Source organism: Aquarana catesbeiana, linkage group LG09 (assembly GCF_042186555.1).
Source record: "Aquarana catesbeiana isolate 2022-GZ linkage group LG09, ASM4218655v1, whole genome shotgun sequence".
Lineage (NCBI taxonomy): Eukaryota > Metazoa > Chordata > Amphibia > Anura > Ranidae > Aquarana > Aquarana catesbeiana.
Window position 1 is genome coordinate 55,373,389 of NC_133332.1, and position 19,722 is coordinate 55,393,110.

At 42.7% G+C, this 19,722-nt stretch overlaps 1 protein-coding gene across 5 annotated transcripts in view; it reads right to left on the minus strand.

The window, feature by feature from the left end:
- ACTMAP (actin maturation protease) overlaps positions 1-19,722 on the minus strand; it is a 341,161-nt gene that overhangs the window by 101,619 nt on the left and 219,820 nt on the right. The gene's annotated exons all lie outside the window — the stretch shown is intronic.

Sequence of the window (19,722 nt, forward strand, 5' to 3'; positions counted from 1 at the left end):
TTGGTTCACTATATACTTTAGATAAGGGGCCTGAACTTTTTATACAAGATATAAGAAATAACCTCTGTCAACCTAGGAAAGCAAGTGAGTTACTGGAGGGATTCCCAGGTGCAAATAAAGTAAAGAACTTGAAAAAAGAAAATAAATGCAGCCACCACATCTAAAGACTGGTAAGCTACAATATACTGTATTATTATTATTGTATTATTATGCAGGATTTGTATAGTGCCAACAGTTTGCGCAGCACTTTACATAGTGAGGGTATACAGTACAGTTACATTACAATTCAATAGGAAACATAGGGTCCTGACCGTAAGAGATTACAATCTGAAAGAGAAGGTCAAGTGATACAAAAGGTAATATTCATGTGGGAAGAACTGATTACATTATTGTTGTTGAGTACTTTCCACCCACCTCAACTTTACTTTTATATTTTATATAATTCATATTAGAGTTTTAAAGCAATCAATACAATAACCTGAGAGATATATGAGAGGTTTAGCACTTTAAAGACTATGGCAATTAAATATAACATTTATTGACGCAGATTTTTACACCAGAAGTAAAACAGGGACTTTATGGAACGGGGGTCTGGTTGGGAAAGTTGGGAGATATAAAATGTCTCATAGTTATACAAAAAGGCTGATGGGACATTAAGGGTGCTTGAAATAGACAGCAATTCCACTACATACAGTATATAAAAGAATAACAATTTATTAAACCCTTCCCGCCGACCGTACGCACATATGCGTACTCGGCTTTCCGGGGTTATACCGGGATGATGCCCGCAGCTGCAGGCATCATCCCGGTACCGTTGTTTTCAGCGGACGGTCGGCTACCCGAATATAACAACCGATGCGGCTAAAAGCCGCTCGGTTGTTATACCGGAGGAGCGGGAGGGGACATCCCCCCCCTCCCGCCGCCTCCCGCCGCTGTTACCGGGCCTCCCGTGCGATCGGGAGGCCCGGTGTCCAATCGGGAATCTTCGGCGGCTGGGGGCGAGCTGGAACAAAGCTGTGAGCGGCTTCGTTCCAGCCTTCTTGTTGTAAACGCGGAAGCGACGTCATGACGTCACTTCCCGTTTACTCGGCTGCCAATGGCGCCGAATTTAAAAAAGTACATAGTATTCAGAATCGCTGTTTTCGGCGATCTGAATACTTTGAAGTGTAAAGGAGGGATGGGGGGTCTTTTAGACCCCCCATCCCTCCATAAAGAGTACCTGTCACCACCTTATTGTGACAGCAATAAAAGTAAAAAAAAAAAAAAAAATTTTTAAACACAATTTATAAAAGTACAAAAATAAATAAAATAAATAAATAAATAAAAATTTTTTTTAAAGTGCCCCTGTCCCCGCGAGCTCGCGCAGCGAAGAAAACGCATACGGAAGTCGCGCCCGCATATGTAAATGGTGTTCAAACCACACATGTGAGGTATCGCCGCGATCGTCAGAGCGAGAGCAATAATTCTAGCCCTAGACCCCCTCCGTAGCTCAAACCTGGTAACCGTAAAAAATTTTTAAAGCGTCGCCTATGGAAATTCATAGGTACCGTAGTTCGTCGCCATTCCACGAGTGCGTGCAATTATAAAGGGTGACATGTTTGGTATCTATTTACTCGGCGTAACATCATCTTTCACATTATACAAAAAAATTGGGGTAACTTTACTGTTTGGATTTTTTAAAATTCATGTCACTTTTCCAAAAATTTGCGTTTAAAACACCGCTGCACAAATACCGCGTGATAAAAAACATTGCAACAATCGCCATTTTATTCTCTAGATTCTCTTCTAAAAAAATATATATAATGTTTGGGGGTTCTAAGTAATTTTCTAGCAAAAAATATGGATTTTAACTTGTAAACAACAAATTTCAAAAATAGGCTTAGTCATGAAAGGGTTAAATCACAACATTAACATTTTCATTCTAAAAATGACAGGAAATTATCTTCATTTTTCAGCTGTACTATAAGTGAATGTTCTTCAAGGGATGTGGTGCCAATTATAGGTTATCACTCACCCACATTGCCACATCTTAGTTGTAGATCAATCCGTTTAAGCAAAGATACAAACGTGTCCTAGTTCGGGTTTTAGGTGCATTTTTGATGTGTTTCAAGGAAAGCCAGGAGAAATCCTTGCTGTAGTGCACCACAAACGCATGCCAAAAGCCTTGGGAATATTTAGAAACCACTTTGGCATGCTTCCATTGACTCGAATGGAGGCATTTGGCAAGCTTTGCAAGTTATAAAGCCTGAAAAACGTTGCAGGCAAGATCAAAATTAAGGCAATGTGATGCAAACGTGTTGCGTGTACTAGAGACCATTTATGTAAAGAGCAGGCATTTGCTTTACAAAACATTTATTACGTGCAGCAATAGTCTGTTCTTTACGCTTGTATGAACAAGTCTTAGGGACATTTGATGGCAAGCACCTTTTATCTTTCACTTCCTGCTAAGTCACTGCCTTGGAACAAGCTTGTACATATCGGAGATCCCGATGCATGATTTGAACATGTATGGTCCATGTAAGTGACTTACTAAGTAAGGATCAGGATGCAAGCCTTGGAGCTCACAACTTCAAAAAACAAGTCAGCAATGGCAGCTCCTATATTTTTATTCTGCAATATTCCACCATTCACACTTGTGTGTCACACTGTTCATTTACATACTAAAGAGCTAATGATGAAAGACTGACTTTAACGCCCAGCCACTGCATGTATGCATTCATGGCGGCAGGAGGCTGTGTGCTAAGAGCGTGCTCCCAGCACACTGATGGAGCTGTCACAGCTTCTGATCAGGACAGGCTCTCCAAACCATGTGACCAATGTGAAAGCCAATCACAGTGGCTGTCAGACTATCCTAACAGGGACTACATCTGATAGGATACAGATGCCATTCGGCCAACAATTATCCGCCTGACTCAACTTAGATAAACTGATGTCAGGCAGAAGGATGCCCCACAGGACCATCCTCTGCTTGAATTTTGTTCAGTTCATTGAGAACTGTCCAAAATTAGCTTTAAGTATGGCCAGCCTAATCACTTGCCGACCAGCTGCCACAGATATACTGCAGCAGGGCGGCTCTATTGTGAAAATCGCTGTACCGGTACGGCTCCACGGCGTGTGTCGCCGGCCATCCGCGATCGCTCCACAGAGAGGCAGAACAGGGATCTGCCAGTGTAAACAAAACAGATTCCCGTTCTGACAGGGGAGTAGAGAGAGAGATCGTCTATTCCTAGTAATCAGGAACAGCGATCTCTCTCTACTCCCAGTCGGCAACTCCCCTCTACAGTTAGAAACACCTCCCTAGGGAACACTTAACCCCTTGATCACTGTTAACCCCTCCCCTGCCAGTGTCATTTATACAATAATCAGTGGCTATTTTTAGCTCTGATCGCTGTATAAATGTCACTGGTCCCAAAAAAGTGTCAAAAGTGTCCGATCCGTCCGACGCAATGTCGCAGTCCCGATAAAAATCATTGATCACTGCCATTACTAGTAAAAAAAAAAAATAATAATAACAAAAATGCCATAAATCTATCACCTAATTTGTAGATGCTATACCTTTTGCGCAAACCAATCAACAGACGCTTATTGCAATTTTACCAAAAATATGTAGAAGAATGCATATTGGCCTAAACTGATGAAGATGTTTTTTTGGGGATATTTATTATATAGCAAAATGTAAAAAATATTGTTTTTTTTTCCAAAATTGTCAGTCTTTCTTTGTTTATAGTGCAAAAAATAAAAACTGCAGAGGTGATCAAATACCACCAAAAGAAAGCTCTATTTGTGGGAGAAAAAAAAAAAGATAACAATTTAATTTCAAGCGATGCAGTGCCGTATCGCAAAAAATGGCCTGGCCATTAAGGGGGTAAATCCTTCCGGGGTTGAAGTGGTTAAAGCAGTATTAAACCCAAAACCAAAAATGTAACATATTGCAGCTTACCAATTCTCAGAAGTGATGGCTGTATTAGTTTCCATTTTAAGTCTTTCTTTCTTTTATTTTTATCTGGTGATCTGGCCAGTAAATTTGTTGTTTTTCACAAGCTCTCCAGCAGAATGTATCAGTTTAGGTGGATGAGACAAACCACTTAACACTGACGGGTGATTAATATGATCAGCTTTTATTTAGGTAATAGGGAAAGGGGGACCTTATATCAGAAAAACATCTGGCACCATCCCTTCTATAGAGTAAATTTATAGAGAGAGAGTCCCCTCTTTATTATTATTCCTCACAAGGAGAAACAATGGGGGAAAAAAAGATTTTGAAGGTGCCTGCAATTTATGTATATATAATACCATTTAAAATGTATCCAAATTCTTTATCAATACAAATTAAAAAATACATCTACATAAAATAAAAAATGTTATATTGACATTCAAGACATACCCGTTCTGTGCACCAGTATATAGCACAGTAGATATTGGATCGACGCGTTTAACCCAAATGGAGGGCTTCCTCAGGATCCACCTTACGGTCTTGATAGCTTTAATGTCTAATAAACAATACAGAACAATGTATTCATTTCATGCAGTTTGAAAAAAAAAGAGAAAACTGGTGCACAGAACGGGTATGTTTTGAATGTCAATATAACATGTTTTTTTTATGTAGATATAGTTTTAAAGTTGTATTAATAAAGAATTTGGATACATTTTAAATGGTATTATATATACATTATTTGCAGGCACCTTCAAAATCTCCTTTTCCTATTGTTTCTCCTTGTGAGGAATAATGGGGACTCTCTCTCTATAAATCAGCTTTTATTTTTTCATGTAAAACCTTTATTCCACACAAGGAATAAAAAACAGTTTGCTGTAACTGTTTTTAAAGCGTAAGCTGGAGTTTGTATTCAACGTGTTAGTGCATCTAAATCTGCTAATACATGTAACACTACCCTCCCCCCAGACTGACAATGCTGCTGTCCGCTGTGCCTCCTATGCTTATTACTCCAGAGTTGCGTCTCACTATTACATGAGGTGTGTTACTGGCCAGATCACCAGGTGAAAACAGAGGGGGAAAAAAGACAAAGAAAAGTAAAATTGATGAAGCCATCACATCTAATGATTGGTAAGCAGTAATATATTACATTTTAGGTTTTGGGTTTAATACTGCTTTAAAGCGTTAGTAAACTGCACCAATTTATTTATTTTTTTAAACCCTGCAAGGTAAAGGCATAATGTGCTAGCATCGCATACTAGCACAGTATGAAATACTTACCTTAGAACAAAGCCCTCCAGCGGCGTGCAGTCACTGCTGAAGGCGCTTCCATCTTCACCCGGTCTGTCTACCAGGTTCGCGTCCCCTGGCCGTCTGATTGGCCGTGGCGTGATGACGTCACTCCCAGGCATGCGTGCGGGAGTCACAGATCGCGGCACGGAGCTCTGAGGGGACGGCGCAGGTATGCCTTCCCTTCAGAGCGCATGCGCCGTTGACATCACCGGCTACATGGAGTGTGAATAACTCCTAAATGGTGCATGTTTAGGAGATGTTAACTGTACCTACAGGTAAGGTAAGCCTTATTATAGATGTACCTATAGGTACAAGTGCCAAAAAGGGTTTACTTCCACTTAAAGCGGTTGTATACCTGCTGAAATTTTTTTTTTTTTACCCCTGTAAAGCAAAAGGCATAATGAGCTAGTATGCACCGCATACTAGCTCATTATGAAATACTTACCTTAGAACGAGGCGTCGGTATCTTACCTGGGCCATGCCGAGGGAGCTGTCATGTTGCCTCAGTGTGTCTTCCGGGTGATTTCTTACTCGGCAAGGTCCGGCAGTTGCCGGCCTTCAGCCGAGAATCCCCTGTGCGCATGCGCCGCTGCAGTCAGCGGCTCATAGCAAGGGGATTATCTCCTAAACCGTAAAGGTTTAGGAGATATTTTTTTTACCTACAGGTAATGCCCCGTACACACGGTCGGACTTTGTTCGGACATTCCGACAACAAAATCCTAGGATTTTTTCCGACGGATGTTGGCTCAAACTTGTCTTGCATACACACGGTCACACAAAGTTGTCAGAAAATCCGATCGTTCTAAACGCGGTGACGTAAAACACGTACGTCGGGACTATAAACGGGGCAGTGGCCAATAGCTTTCATCTCTTTATTTATTCTGAGCATGCGTGGCACTTTGTCCGTCGGATTTGTGTACACACGATCGGAATTTCCGACAATGGATTTTGTTGTCGGAAAATTTTATCTCCTGCTCTCCAACTTTGTGTGTCGGAAAATCCGATGGAAAATGTCCGATGGAGCCCACACACGGTCGGAATTTCCGACAACACGCTCCGATCGGACATTTTCCATCAGAAAATCCGACCGTGTGTACGGGGCATAAGCCTTATTATAGGCTTACCTGTAGGTAAAAGTAAAAAAAAAGACTATACAACCACTTTAAGGTGGAAACTGAAGCTTTAAAATTACCTTCTGTAATCTTTTCTTTTACAATAAGTATAGGCAGGATTTTATTACTGTCTGTGTTCCAGTTGGAAAGATTTTGTGTGCCTCCTGTCTTGGTGACTACAAATGAGGAGAATTCCCAATGGCTATAAAAACAGCAATAAAGAATTGACATGGGTTCTAAACACTTACAATTTAACTAAAGGCCAAACTTTTTCGTTTTAGAAAAAGTGAGTGGAGAGTTTTTTTTTAGCGTTAGCGTGGAGAGGGATTAGAACCCCTGTCATGTTTTTATTGCTGTCAGTGCCTCCATTATGGAGATTCACCCTTGATTTATCCTGTTTACTGTTATCACCAAGAGTGAAAGTGAAGGAAAATCACAAATTTTGGCTTACTAGAACAGCAATAGAGGGTAAATCTTCCAATGGGGACACTAGTTCTGGTGACAACCAGGGATTTCTTCACTAAGGAGGGATTTCCCCTCACTTCCTGTTTGGGCTATGAGACAGGAAGTGAATGGGAAATCTCCCCAATGGGACACAGATAGCAAAAAAAACAGTTGACACGGGTTATAACCCACGCCCCCCCCCACCACCACCACCACTTACTCTATCCAAAATTTAAAAAACTGCCTTTAGTTCTACTCTAAATCTTTGCGTGTAATGGTAACAGAATGAAGTGTTTACACAGTATAGGCAGAGCGGTGTGTATATCGAACCTTCCACATTAAAGCAATGATGGATGCCAGTCACAAGCCCTGCCATCTATATATAGACACAGTCACTGTAAGGACCTATTTTTTGCAGGGATTAAAGACCTTACCATGGCGACGGATGGTGACATCACTAATAAAAAAGGCCTGAGGGCTAATGTATTTCTCTATTTCTTAATTAGGAGATCTATTTATAGAAAGAAAACAAGGGGCCGCACAGGAAATGGATAAGATGAATGTTGACGTTCAAGTTGCTTTTAATTGTCCTCGTTCCACAAAGTAAATGAACACTTCATCTTGAGAGATCTTCTCATCACACAAAAAGGAAAGCTGCCTTTAATCTATGGCGCTATCTCACTCTCTGACCTTAAAAGGGACACTAATCCTAAAAGACCCGAAAGACTTACATACAAAAACAAGTTTTTCCTGAATTCAAAGAACCGCCAACGCCACCGCGTCACCACACAGGGAGTGGGGGAAACCCCGCACTAGGTAAAAGATTTATATAAAAAAAAAAAAACAGGATATTCGTAGCATGACAGCCCGACAACTAGAATTTTCAGTAGGAAAGTTCAGCAATGGTGGCCTACATATTTTTCTAGTATAGGCTTCATTTAAAAGATATGATATGTTATTTGCTAATGTGCTGCTTATGATAGACAGTTATTTTATTTTTTTTATTCAAATATTTCACTTTTTTTCATCTTTGGTTGCACCTCAGTACTACTGATCATCTGCAACCTCCTTACAGCCACTTACTGTCTACATTTATACACTTCAGAGATGACTTCATGGCATGTCTCAGGGCGGGCTTTTTAAGGGTTACAACAGTGGACCACGCCTGTGTAATGTACACTATATTACCAAAAGTATTAGGAAGCTTGCCTTTACACACATGAACTTTAATGGCATCCCAGTCTTAGCCCGTAGGGTTCAATATTGAGTTGGCCCCCCCATTTGCAGCTATAAAAGCTTCAACTCTTCTGGGAAGGCTGTCCACAAGGTTTATTAGTATGTCTATGGGAATGTTTGACCATTCTTCCAGAAGTGCATTTGTAAGGTCAGGCACTGATGTTATGTCTCCACTCTAATTCACCCCAAAAATGTTCTAACGGGTTGAGGTCAGGACTCTCTGCAGGCCAGTCCACTGCACCCCAAACTTGCTCATCCATGTCTTTATTGACCTTGCTTTGTGCACTGGTCCAAATCATTTGGTGGAGGGGGGATTATGGTGCGGGGTTATTTTTCAGGGGTTGGGCTTGGCCCATTAGTTCCAGTGAAGGAAACTCTTAAAGGGGGCAGCATATCAAGACATTTTGGACAATTTTATGCTCCCAACTTTGTGGGAGCAGTTTGGGGATGGCATGTTCCAACATTACTGCGCACCAGTGCACAAAGCAAGGTCCATAAAGACATGGATGAGTGAGTTTGGGGTGGAGAAAATTCATTGGCCTGCAAAGAGTCCTGACCTCATCCTGATAGAACATCTTTGGGATGAAATCGAGCGGAAACTGCGAGCCAGGCCTTGTTGTCCAACATCAGTGCCTGACCTCACAAATGCGCTCCTAGAAGAATGGTCAAACATTCCCATAGACACACCCCTAAACCTTGTGGACAGCCTTCCCAGAAGAGTTGAAGCTGTTATATCTGCAAAGGGTGGGCAAACTCAATATTGAACCCTACGGACTAAGACTGGGATGTCATTAAAGTTCATGTGCATGTAAAGGCAGGCGTCCCAATTCTTTTGGTAATATAGTGTATGTTTCACCATTTGCAGTCACCATCAGGAGTGTGACAATGCAGGAGTAAACAGGGACTGCAGATTTCAAAATATTGAAAATTAGGTTTGCAATGATATCAGCATGTTAAGGCTAGGTTAATATCTCTGTGCATTGGAAACATGCGCAAAATCGTGCACCAAATATGCAGTTTGGTGTGGCATATTTTCATAAAAGAGTTAGAGGCTTAACTGAAATGAATGGGCTGCCCTACATGCAACTCGCAGGAATGCACAAAAAATGTGCATAAATGCTCCCGCACTTGGTTGCACCTTGTAGGTGTGAGCCAAGCCTAAAGCTTATATAGGATTCTAGTGGTTGGGTGTACATACACTTTATAAATGTTTAACTTTTACAGTGGTAAGCAGAGTGTTTTGGTAACAACCATTTCAGGGTCAGGAAAAGATGCCTACAGCTTTAATAGGAATTCAGATGATAGTCAACTTTGTAACGCATAAGGCCCCGTTCACATCTTGAGATTTAGGATTGCAGGCAGAACCGCTGCGATTCCACCCCAATCCCAAATCGCGTGGTAATCGCAGCACGACAAACTGCATGTGTTTGGGTGCCATTATGCTTCAATGGCACCCCAAACGCGATAAGTCTCTGCCGCGATTGACACGTGCCAATTGCAGCAAACTGCACCTTTCAAAATTGTGGGAAGCTTGTCACCGGAAAGGGAGCAGGGGCTTTTTTTCAGGCAACAAATGCGCGTAGGGCAGCCCATTCAAGTAAATAAGCTGCCCTATGCAAAGTGCAAAATTGCGTGACAATCACCTGTCAAAATCGCGTATTAGGAACCCTTATTCCTGCTTCATCAAAGTGTGAATGCAGCCATAATATTGCCTCCCACAACAATAATGCCTCATTTCCACCGAGCGGATCGGTTCGGGTCGGATCGGTTTGTAAGGCCTAGAATGGTCCGGCCTATTCAGGCGAGCGTTTCCACTGCAAGTCGGACCGACAGGGGCCATACGTGGGTTTAGAAAAAATGCCTAGCATGGCGTTACACGTCCACCAATCAGTGGAATGTATCGTAGCTCCGCCCTAACCAAACTGTTCCATTTTCTATGGCCCCACATCTGAAGCAGGACCCTGAATGGAACGGTTCGGTTCGGTTGTATGGGCCGCTTTCATAATGGAAACACCCAAAATAGCGTACCGTACCAAACCGAACCAAACCGATCCGCTCAGTGGAAACGAGGTATATTTTGTATATTGTATAGTTTGTAATGGAAAAAGATCATACTGTATAAGCCTTAGGCCTCTTGCATCAAAATGTGTCTACAAGGAAATATGTGGTATGTGGGCTGACCTACAGCAAGCAGTTTCTCATTTTCTTTTTTTTATTCTTGATTGCGGACCCCTGTCGGCAAAGTTTACAGGTTAGGGAAAGTGTATATGGGGAGGATGAGGAGGCAGAGGTGAATGGAATGGAGAAAAGAATGAGTGCATTAGGAACTTAGCAGAGGTACAGTATATTTTGAAGGTGTATAATGGTGTGCCTTGAGAAATAGACCATATAATGCATATAATATTATCCCAACCAACGAATATAAGGAAAGCTGTTGAAAACTTCTATTAATAATCCAGTGGGAACCAGCATGGATTTATTTTCAGATGAGAAAGTAAAGTCAATCCATGGAAACCAGGTGTTTCAGTATTTTTCCTCTTTGTTGTCTTCCATTGTCGTGATTTCGCTGATTTTAACAAATGATATTTGTAAGGATGAAGTTTTAGTTTGATCCGCATGGTAGGGATACATAACCCTGCTGCACTTTGCAGAACAACAGCGAGGGACAATTTGTTTCACTTTAGCAGAACGTTATTAACACGAAATGGATAGACAACTGTGTCTAACCCTAAAGTGTTCAGAGGTGGGCCGAAGGTTTCGTTTGCAGGCTTCAGCCCACAACGGACAAATCCAACAGCAGTTCCAGAGAATGTGGAGCAGAGTCTTTGGTTCTAACTGATATCTTCAGCAGGATTTGAGACCTGTGGATAGATTTTGTGGAGGAGCATTGGGGCTTGGTACCAGCGAAACAACAGTTTGTAGCCTGGTTCCTGGAATAAGTTAGCTAAAGATGACCTATGTGGACAAATAATAGCCCTGTCAATTTGCTAAGGTGATAGCGATGTTTGCAGTTCAGAATGTGTCCTGGCAGAGGCCTTCAAATGGGGTAGGGGTCAGAAAAGGCACGTCATGACCTAAAACAGGCCCCCAAAAGTGTCAGACTTGGTATGCGGCCCATGTGTCCAGGGGTGATGAGAATAGATTTTACATTTTCTCATTAGCTCAACCAACCATTTGGATCTAGGAAGTGTAGAAGATGGAATTTAGTCCATAAACTGTCTGGGGTGTTAAATTTCTGTGCCAGATGAGAAATCAGGGTCCCCCAAAATCAGTCATGGGGGATGGATGGTGAGAGATCATAGGCCTGTAAAAAGTTTGATTGATAATTTTAAGGCCGGCCATAGACTTCAGCAAGGACCAGCTTAAATTCGAACCATGTATGGGCAGGCTGAAGGTCCCACGTTGACCAATCGATCAACTTGGGTACAACCAGTCTGACGGATTTTACCTGCAAGTATCGCTAGTGGCTGGTATAGCTGGTATAGCTGCTAGCAATAATCACTGTCTTCTTTCACGCTGTGTATGGTCTGCTATATTATTTAAAAAGTGTCAGGAGTTTTGGAAGAGCAATCTCTGGATTGGATATAAAGAGCAGGTCATTAGTATATGCTGCAACTTTGTGGTGGGCTCGAGATGTCAAGCCTTATGCCCCGTACACACGATACGATTATCGGACGAATGATCGGCCGTTTTTTTTTGCATGCTGATCTCACGTCGAATCTGATGAGTTTACTAAAGTCACGAAAATTCCCGTACGACAGCATAAAAATTCGGAAGTGATGTCATGTGTTGTAATGCATTTGTATTGCATTTTCGAACGATAGGTGTACTGATGAAACGAAAATCGTACGATCTGGCATCGTACGAAAAAAAATTTCTGTGCATGTCCGATAGAATAATATCGGATGAACTGTCCTGATCGGCTCTCGAAAGCTCTGTACTAACGATCCGATTATCGTACGATCGATTCGAATGCGGCATTTTTCGTACGATTTTCGGATCGCGTGTACGGGGCATTAAACACATTGTTTTGTCCTAATACTACATGATAGTGGTTTGGAGGTTAGATTAAGAATCAATGGGGACAGGGGGCATCCCTGATGTGTTCCATGTGAGAAGGTGAAGTAGTCTGACCTGACTGCTACCTAGGGAGTAGAACAGAGAGCCCAAAATCACGTGATATGTGAGAACCCATATTAAAGGATTTCAGACACTGCCTGTGCACTCTGTCAATGGCCTTCTTTGCATTCGTAGACAGGAGCAATAATGAGGTAGTCCTTGACTGGGTGGACTGAATGAGATTGATGTTGTTTCTGGCTTCCCGTAATGAGACAAAGCCAACTTGATCATTAGGATCAATTTAAAGCGAGGTAGGGTAGGAGTCCGTTGGCTAAAATGTTAAAGAAAAGTTTTAAATCAACATTAAGGAATGGGATCACTGAGTTTACCAAACTGAGTAGGACCTGGAACTTTATTGGCTTTGGGGAAGAGATGGCTAATTTGAATTTCCCTGCTGTAGTAGGTTCATCTATTGCTTTTTGAGAAAAAAAAATCTTGCTATGGACAGCACCTACAGTTCTTTTTCAAACACTGTCATAAATGTGGTATTTTCATACAGCAGTCAACTTATGAGTTAGGTTTGGAATTCTCTTCTTTCAGTGCTTAAAGCTTAGTGCTGGTAGCTTTTGCTGCAGAGCTCCTAACACTGAGGGCAATATACCCTAATTACACTACCCTGCAACCCTAGCCCTTACTAATGTAAATTGACTTCCTTGTTTGTATACTCACCTCACCTTCAGCAGGGTCCTCTGCTCCAATGACTAATCATCTGGGGCTCAAGGTCCCTGTAATGGAATCTACAGTTTCGGCCGAGGAGCCAATATGTTACCTCAGTGAATACTCATTATCAATAACTAATAATATCACTGTAGCACTGGTAAAACATACAAAATGGATCCTTTAGTACAGTGACAAGGTGCAATAAAAGATATGTCTCGTCTTTGCTGTATTTTTTGGCAAGTGTTGCCAATTACAATTATTACATATATCTGTGTTTTATTGACCACTATTTTTCTTATCTCCTGAGCCTTCACCCCCAGGTAATGTAAAGTACTCTGCAGATAACACAACCCTTTATATAATAATCCTGAGATATAAACACATGACAACGCTGAAGATGTTTGACAACAGAAACTTGACTCTTCTCCAGTTTAGCCAGGTAAATGAAAAAAGAATGATGTTGATAAGGTATTTTTGTGTATATGGTGCTTTCACATGGCAGGCAATTAAGTTCTTGGAACATGGTGCTTGTAGATTTTGCCAAGGAGTTACCCTAGTGACATTATCTTGCAACCTTAAAACTAAGGCTGGCCATTGACGGAGCAAATTTCTTCCCTGCAACCTGGAGCCATTGAGGTTTATTTACTAAAGGCAAATAAACTTTGCACTCTGCAAGTGCGGTTGCTTCATAGCTTAGTGAATCGGCAGAAGGTCTGTGGTTTTCCATCATCCAAGCATGTGCAAGAAAAAATGCTGTTTTTTTTTTAATTTATTTTTTCTTGCATGTAATTCGATATTCTCTGCAAAGTGAAGCTTTACCTCATTTACTAAGCTTTGGAGCAATTGCACTTTTTTAAAGGCAAAGTCTATTTGCCTTTAGTAAATCAACCCCATTGTGTTGTCCAAGCAGGAGAGCGGTGGAAGCCATCCCCGCCAGGAGAAGACAGTGATCATTGCTAGCGACTATACCAGCAGCTAACGATAATCGCATGTAAAATCTGGAAGGCTGGTTGTACCCAAGTTGATTGATTGATCAACTTGGGTACATTAACTCTGCCCATACATGATTCAAATCCCATAAATGGCTATACATTGTTCAGCAGGAACCAGCCGAGATATTGAAGCGTCTATGGCCAGCTTAACCCTTACTAATGTAAATTTAAGTTCTTGGTCGCATACCCACCTCTCCTTCCCTTTGATCTTGCGATCTGAAAAACAAATCTTTCTGTGACAGGGTCCCAGAAATGGAATCTACTGTTTCAGTTGAGGAGTCAATATTTTACCTCAGCGTTAACGAATGACATCACTGTGGCACTGGTCAAGCCTACAAAATGGATCCTTTAGAAGAGTGACAAGGTGCAATAAAAGATAGGCAGAAATCTTGACTTTGATGTATTTTTATAATGCATGCAAGTGTTGTTGATAAGTATAGTTATCACCTATGTCTGTGTGTTTTATTGACCGCAATCTTTTCCTATCTCCTGAGCCTTCACCCTCAGGTAATGTATAGCACTCGGCAGATAACACAACCCTTTATATAATAATCCTGAGAGATAAAAGAATGAAGTTGAGGCTATTTGACAGCAGAAACTTGACCCTTCTACAGCTTAAATAGGAAAATGACTAAAGAATTGCCTTGATAGGACAATTCCTTCTATTAACCACTTCGGCCCCAAACCATTTGGCTGGCCAAAGACCAGAGCACTTTTTGCGATTCGGCACTGCGTCACTTTAACTGACAATTGCGCGGTCGTGCAACGTGGCTCTCAAACAAAATTGACGTTATTTTTTTTCCCACAAATTTTGCTTTCTTTTGGTGGTATTTGATCACCTCTGCTGTTTTTATTATTTGCGCAATAAACAAAAAAGAGTGTAAATTTTGAAAAAAAAGCATTATTTTTTACTTTTTGCTATAATAAATATCCCCAAAAATATATATAAAAAAACATTTTTTCCTCAGTTTAGGCCGATATGTATTCTTCAACATATTTTTGGTAAAAAAAAATGGCATTAAGCGTTTATTGATTGGTTTGCACAAAAGTTATAGCATCTACAAAATAGGGGACAGATTTATGGCATTTCTATTAATAATTTTTTTTTACTAGTAATGGCGGCGATCTGCGATTTTTATCATGACTGCGACATTATGGCGGACACATCAGACACTTTTGCCGCTATTTTGGGACAATTCACATTTATACAGCGATCAGTGCGATTAAAAATGCACTGATTACTGTGTAAATGTGACTGGCAGTGAAGGGGTTAACCACTAGGGGGCTAGGAAGGTGTTACGTGCGTCCTAGGGAGTGATTCTAACTGTTAGGGGGCATGGCTACGAGTAACACGTCACTGATCTCTGCTCCCGATGAGAGGGAACAGTCGATCAGTGACATGTCACTAGCAAGAGTGGGGAGATGTTGCGTTTACACTGACATCTCCCCGTTCTTCAGTTTGTGACACGATCGCGGGACACCGGCGGACATCGAGTCTGCAGGTCCCGCAGGCACGATCACGGAGCTCGCGGCAGGGTTGCGCGTTTGCTGCCGGCGGCACACACGCGACCACACAGCGGGACGTACCTGTATGCCCATTTGTCTGTCCGTGCCATTCTGTCGACGTATATCTACATGCGGCGGTCGGCATGTGGTTAACAATGAGTTAGGTTTTGAGTTCTCCTCCTTCAGTCCTGGTATTCTGGTCCTTGTAGCTTTTGTCATGGGGTGACTTAGGCCGGCCATGCACGGTTCGAATCTCGGCCGGTTCAGCAGGAACCAGCCGAGATTCGAACCAATAATGAGCAGGCTGAATGTACCAGGTTGATCAATCGATCAACTTGGGTACAATCAGCCTGCCGCTTTCGCTTTCGATTATTGCAAGCGGATAATATAGATGCTAGCAATAAACACTGTCTTCTTCAGGCGGGGGTGGCTTCCCCTGCCCCCCCCCCCCCAACCACTGGGAGAAGACAATGGCCTGGCAGGAGGAAATCTCCTGTTAGCACTGTCTGTGTTGATGGGGGAATCTTTAGAATGTCTTTCCTGCAACCTGTGGCTGTGGGAAAAAAATTTGCACTGCCTATGGCCAGCCCAACACTGAGTGTAATACCCTATTCACATTACCTAGCATTAACACTAAAGCTGACCAGAGATTACTAGTTTTTTTATACAAACAGCCTGCGGGCTGCACAAATAAAAATTAAAAAAAACGGATTCCTCCATCCACCTCGTTTGTGGGGACATTGTATTTGTGATGGCGGGGCCCACCACTGTCAGAATACACTGATCAGCATCTGCAGGAGATTGACGAAGAATACATTTCCAACAAGCCCATTCAACAAAAGTCAATCCAATGATCAACTTCTGTCGACCAGGCATGGACACACATGGATTGAATTTAACCCCTTTTTTGCATACTCCGCTTTCCTTCGACATAGGCAGAAGTCTTGACTTTGTTGTATTTTCATAATGCATGAAAGTGTTGGTACTAAGTATAATTATCACCTATGTCTGTGTGTTTTATTGACGTGATCTTTTACTATCTCCTGAGCCTTCACCCCCAGGTAATGTAATTTACTCGGCAGATAACACAACCCTTTATATAATAATCCTGAGAGATAAAAGAATGACGGAGTTGAGAATGTTTGACAACAGAAACTTGACCCTTCTCCAGCTTAAGAAGGAAAATGAAAAAAATAACCGCCTTGATAAGAGAAAACACAGAGCCAGGTACTTCCCAAGAACTGAATGGGCGAAGGTCACTCAGCTGTTTCCAGCAAGTTCATTAACTTTTTGCTGCTGAGCATTGGCTGGAGAATATAACACATTCACTGTTGCAATATACTGTACACAACATTTCCAGGGAGCAGATTATATCAGCACAGATAGGCTAGCCCTACCCTGTCCAACATTTGCAAAGTAACAAATTAAAATGCTAATTAAGACAATAAAGGTTTATCGGGGTATTAAAATGGAACTATCTTTATGGGCTGGCACACACTGGCCAAATATCGGCCAGTTCAACAGAAACCATCTGACATTTGGCCAGTGTGTACAGAAGCCTGTCCCATAGAAGCCGGCCTAATGTCCGACTTCTGTTGAACAGGCATGCTAGAAAACCAGCAGCCAATTGCCATCCAATCAGCACTGGTAGACAATGGCTGCGAGTGAGAACTGGTGTGTTCTGGCAGGGGGGCAGTCCCCCTGTCAGAACACAGTGGCTCCGCCAGGAGATCACTGTACTGACATTGCATGGTTAGTACAGCGAGCTTCTCGGTTTTTTCATTCAGCCCGCTGGGTTTAACAAAATAAAACTGCCTGTGTGTACTAGTGTCAGAAAGGGCATTTCAGCAGACGGGATAGCTCTTCTACATGGCGTCCTGTGTATAGACACAAGCTATAGGCAGCACAGTGGTGTAGTGGGTAGCACTCTCGCCTAGCAGTAAGAAGGGTCGCTGGTTCGAATCCCGACCACGACCTACCTGCCTGGAGTTTGCATGTTCTCCCTGTGTCTGCGTGGGTTTTCTCCGGGTACTCCGGTTTCCTCCCACACTCCAAAGACATGCTGGTAGGTTAATTGGATCCTGTCTAAATTGGCCCTAGTATGTATGAATGTGAGTTAGGGACCTTAGATTGTAAGCTCCTTGAGGGTGTAGAGACTGATGTGAATGTATAATGTATATGTAAAGCGCTGCGTAAATTGACGGCGCTATATAAGCACCTGAAAATAAATAAATAATTCATGTTCCTGGTCATGCTAATAGAAGTGTGCGTGCATCTGTTGCTCACGTTCGCGCATCTGTTGCTCGTACCAAGCAGGCTATTTAAACTGAACCTGTGCTATGCTTCAGTACTGTCTTGTCTACAGCATTCCAGAATAGGCGCAGAGCAAAGGGAACGTAGGTGAAGGGCGCACATGACTGGGGGGGGGGTGACTGGGCAGGTTGCGCTGGTCAGTTCCTGTTAATGTACAGGTGAGGGGGGTGGCTTACATTGGAGCAATGGAAGGGTAGCTGGGTGCGGCCTGGGTACTGGGTTATCCCCGTGGGGCGGGGGGTAGTTTCATTATTTGGGGGCAGCAGGAGAGAGGTAACAGCACAGGAAGTTTTTTCTTTCCCTCCCTCCCTTATCTCTGAGGCTGTGTGGTTCGTTCAATGTTGTGTTTTCTCGTCTAGGTTGATGGCTGCAAGGGTCTTGGGTTCTTGAAGGTTGGAATGTTGGAAGGAATACAGTATGTGGTGTGGAATGGGTTGGACCTATCTCGGTATGGGTACCTTCCCTATTATGGAAATAATGAGCTATCGGTCATTGGGCTGCATCGGGCCAGAAGTTGGTAATAGTTGTCCCTGAGCTGGTGGAATTGCGGCTAGGGACCAGGATGCCTAGTTGGTGGAAGACAAATAGGATTGAACCGAGAAAAAAACTGAGAGAAAAGCACTTTCTAAACCTGTAAAAATACCCTAATAATACAAACAGGCAGCACAGTGGTTAAGTGGTTAGCACTCCCCCCTGGTAGCACTATTGACGGTGGTTCGCATCCCAGCCAGCCACTACCTGCCTGGAGTTTGCATGTTCTCCCTGTGTCTGTGTGGGTTTCCTCCCACTCTCCAAAGACATGCTGGTAGGTAATTGGCTCCTGTCTAAATTGGCCCTAGTACATCAATGTGAGTTAAGCTGGCCATAGATAGGTAGAATTTCAAACAAAAATTCTTAGGAAATGAAGATTCTAAGAACGTTTCTCACTTTTTTAATCATTACTGTCCAGTGCCAGTGGATTCCCATAGGGGAACTCGTGCGTGCTTCTGCTTACATTGACAGAGACAGCAGGACTCGCCCCTGCTCTCCGCTCCTTCGTCACTGGCTTCCCCACAGCTGCAGACGTGCACAGCGCTGGATCAAATGAGGGCTCAAGTAAGTAAAAGGGGTGATGAGGGGGATGCTGATGCCTAAACATTTTTTACCTTATGAAATAAATGAATGAATGAATTAAAGTGATTGTAAAGGCAGAAGGTTTTTTTTATCTTAATGCATTTTATGCATTAAGATAAAAAACCTGTGTGCACCAGTTCCCCCCCCCTCCAATACTTACCTGAGCCCCATCTCTATCCAGCGATGTTGTAGGAATGTCTCGGCTGCCCAGGACTTCCCTCCTCATTGGCTGAGACAGCAGAGCAGCGCGATTGGCTCCCGCTGCTGTCAATCAAAGTCAATAAGCCAATGAAGAGAGAAAGGGGGCAGGGCCAGGCAGCGGCTCCGTGTCTGAATGGACACAGGGAGCTGTGACTCCATTCGGGTGCCCCCATAGCAAGCTGCTTGCTGTGGGGGCACTTGACGGGAGGAAGGGGCCAGGAGCACTGAAGAGGGACCCGAGAAGAGAAGGATCTGGGCTGCTCTGTGCAAATCCACTGCTTAACATGTTTATTTTTAACTAAAAAAAAAAAAAAAAAGAGTTTAGTATCACTTTAAGGTAAAAAAAAAAAAAATATGCTTTAGAACCACTCTAATAGGGCGTACACACAGTCGGACTTTGTTCGGACATTCCGACAACAAAATCCTAGGATTTTTTCCGACGGATGTTGGCTCAAACTTGTTTTGTCTACACACGGTCGCACAAAGTTGTCTGAAAATCCGATCGTTCTAAACGCGGTGACGTAAAACACGTACGTCGGGACTATAAACGGGGCAGTGGCCAATAGCTTTCATCTCTTTATTTATTCTGAGCATGCGTGGCACTTTGTCCGTCGGATTTGTGTACACACGATCGGAATTTCCGACAACGGATTTTGTTGTCGGAAAATTTTATCTCCTGCTCTCCAACTTTGTGTGTCGGAAAATCCGATGGAAAATGTCCGATGGAGCCCACACACGGTCGGAATTTCCGACAACACGCTCCGATCGGACATTTTCCATCGGAAAATCCGACCGTGTGTAC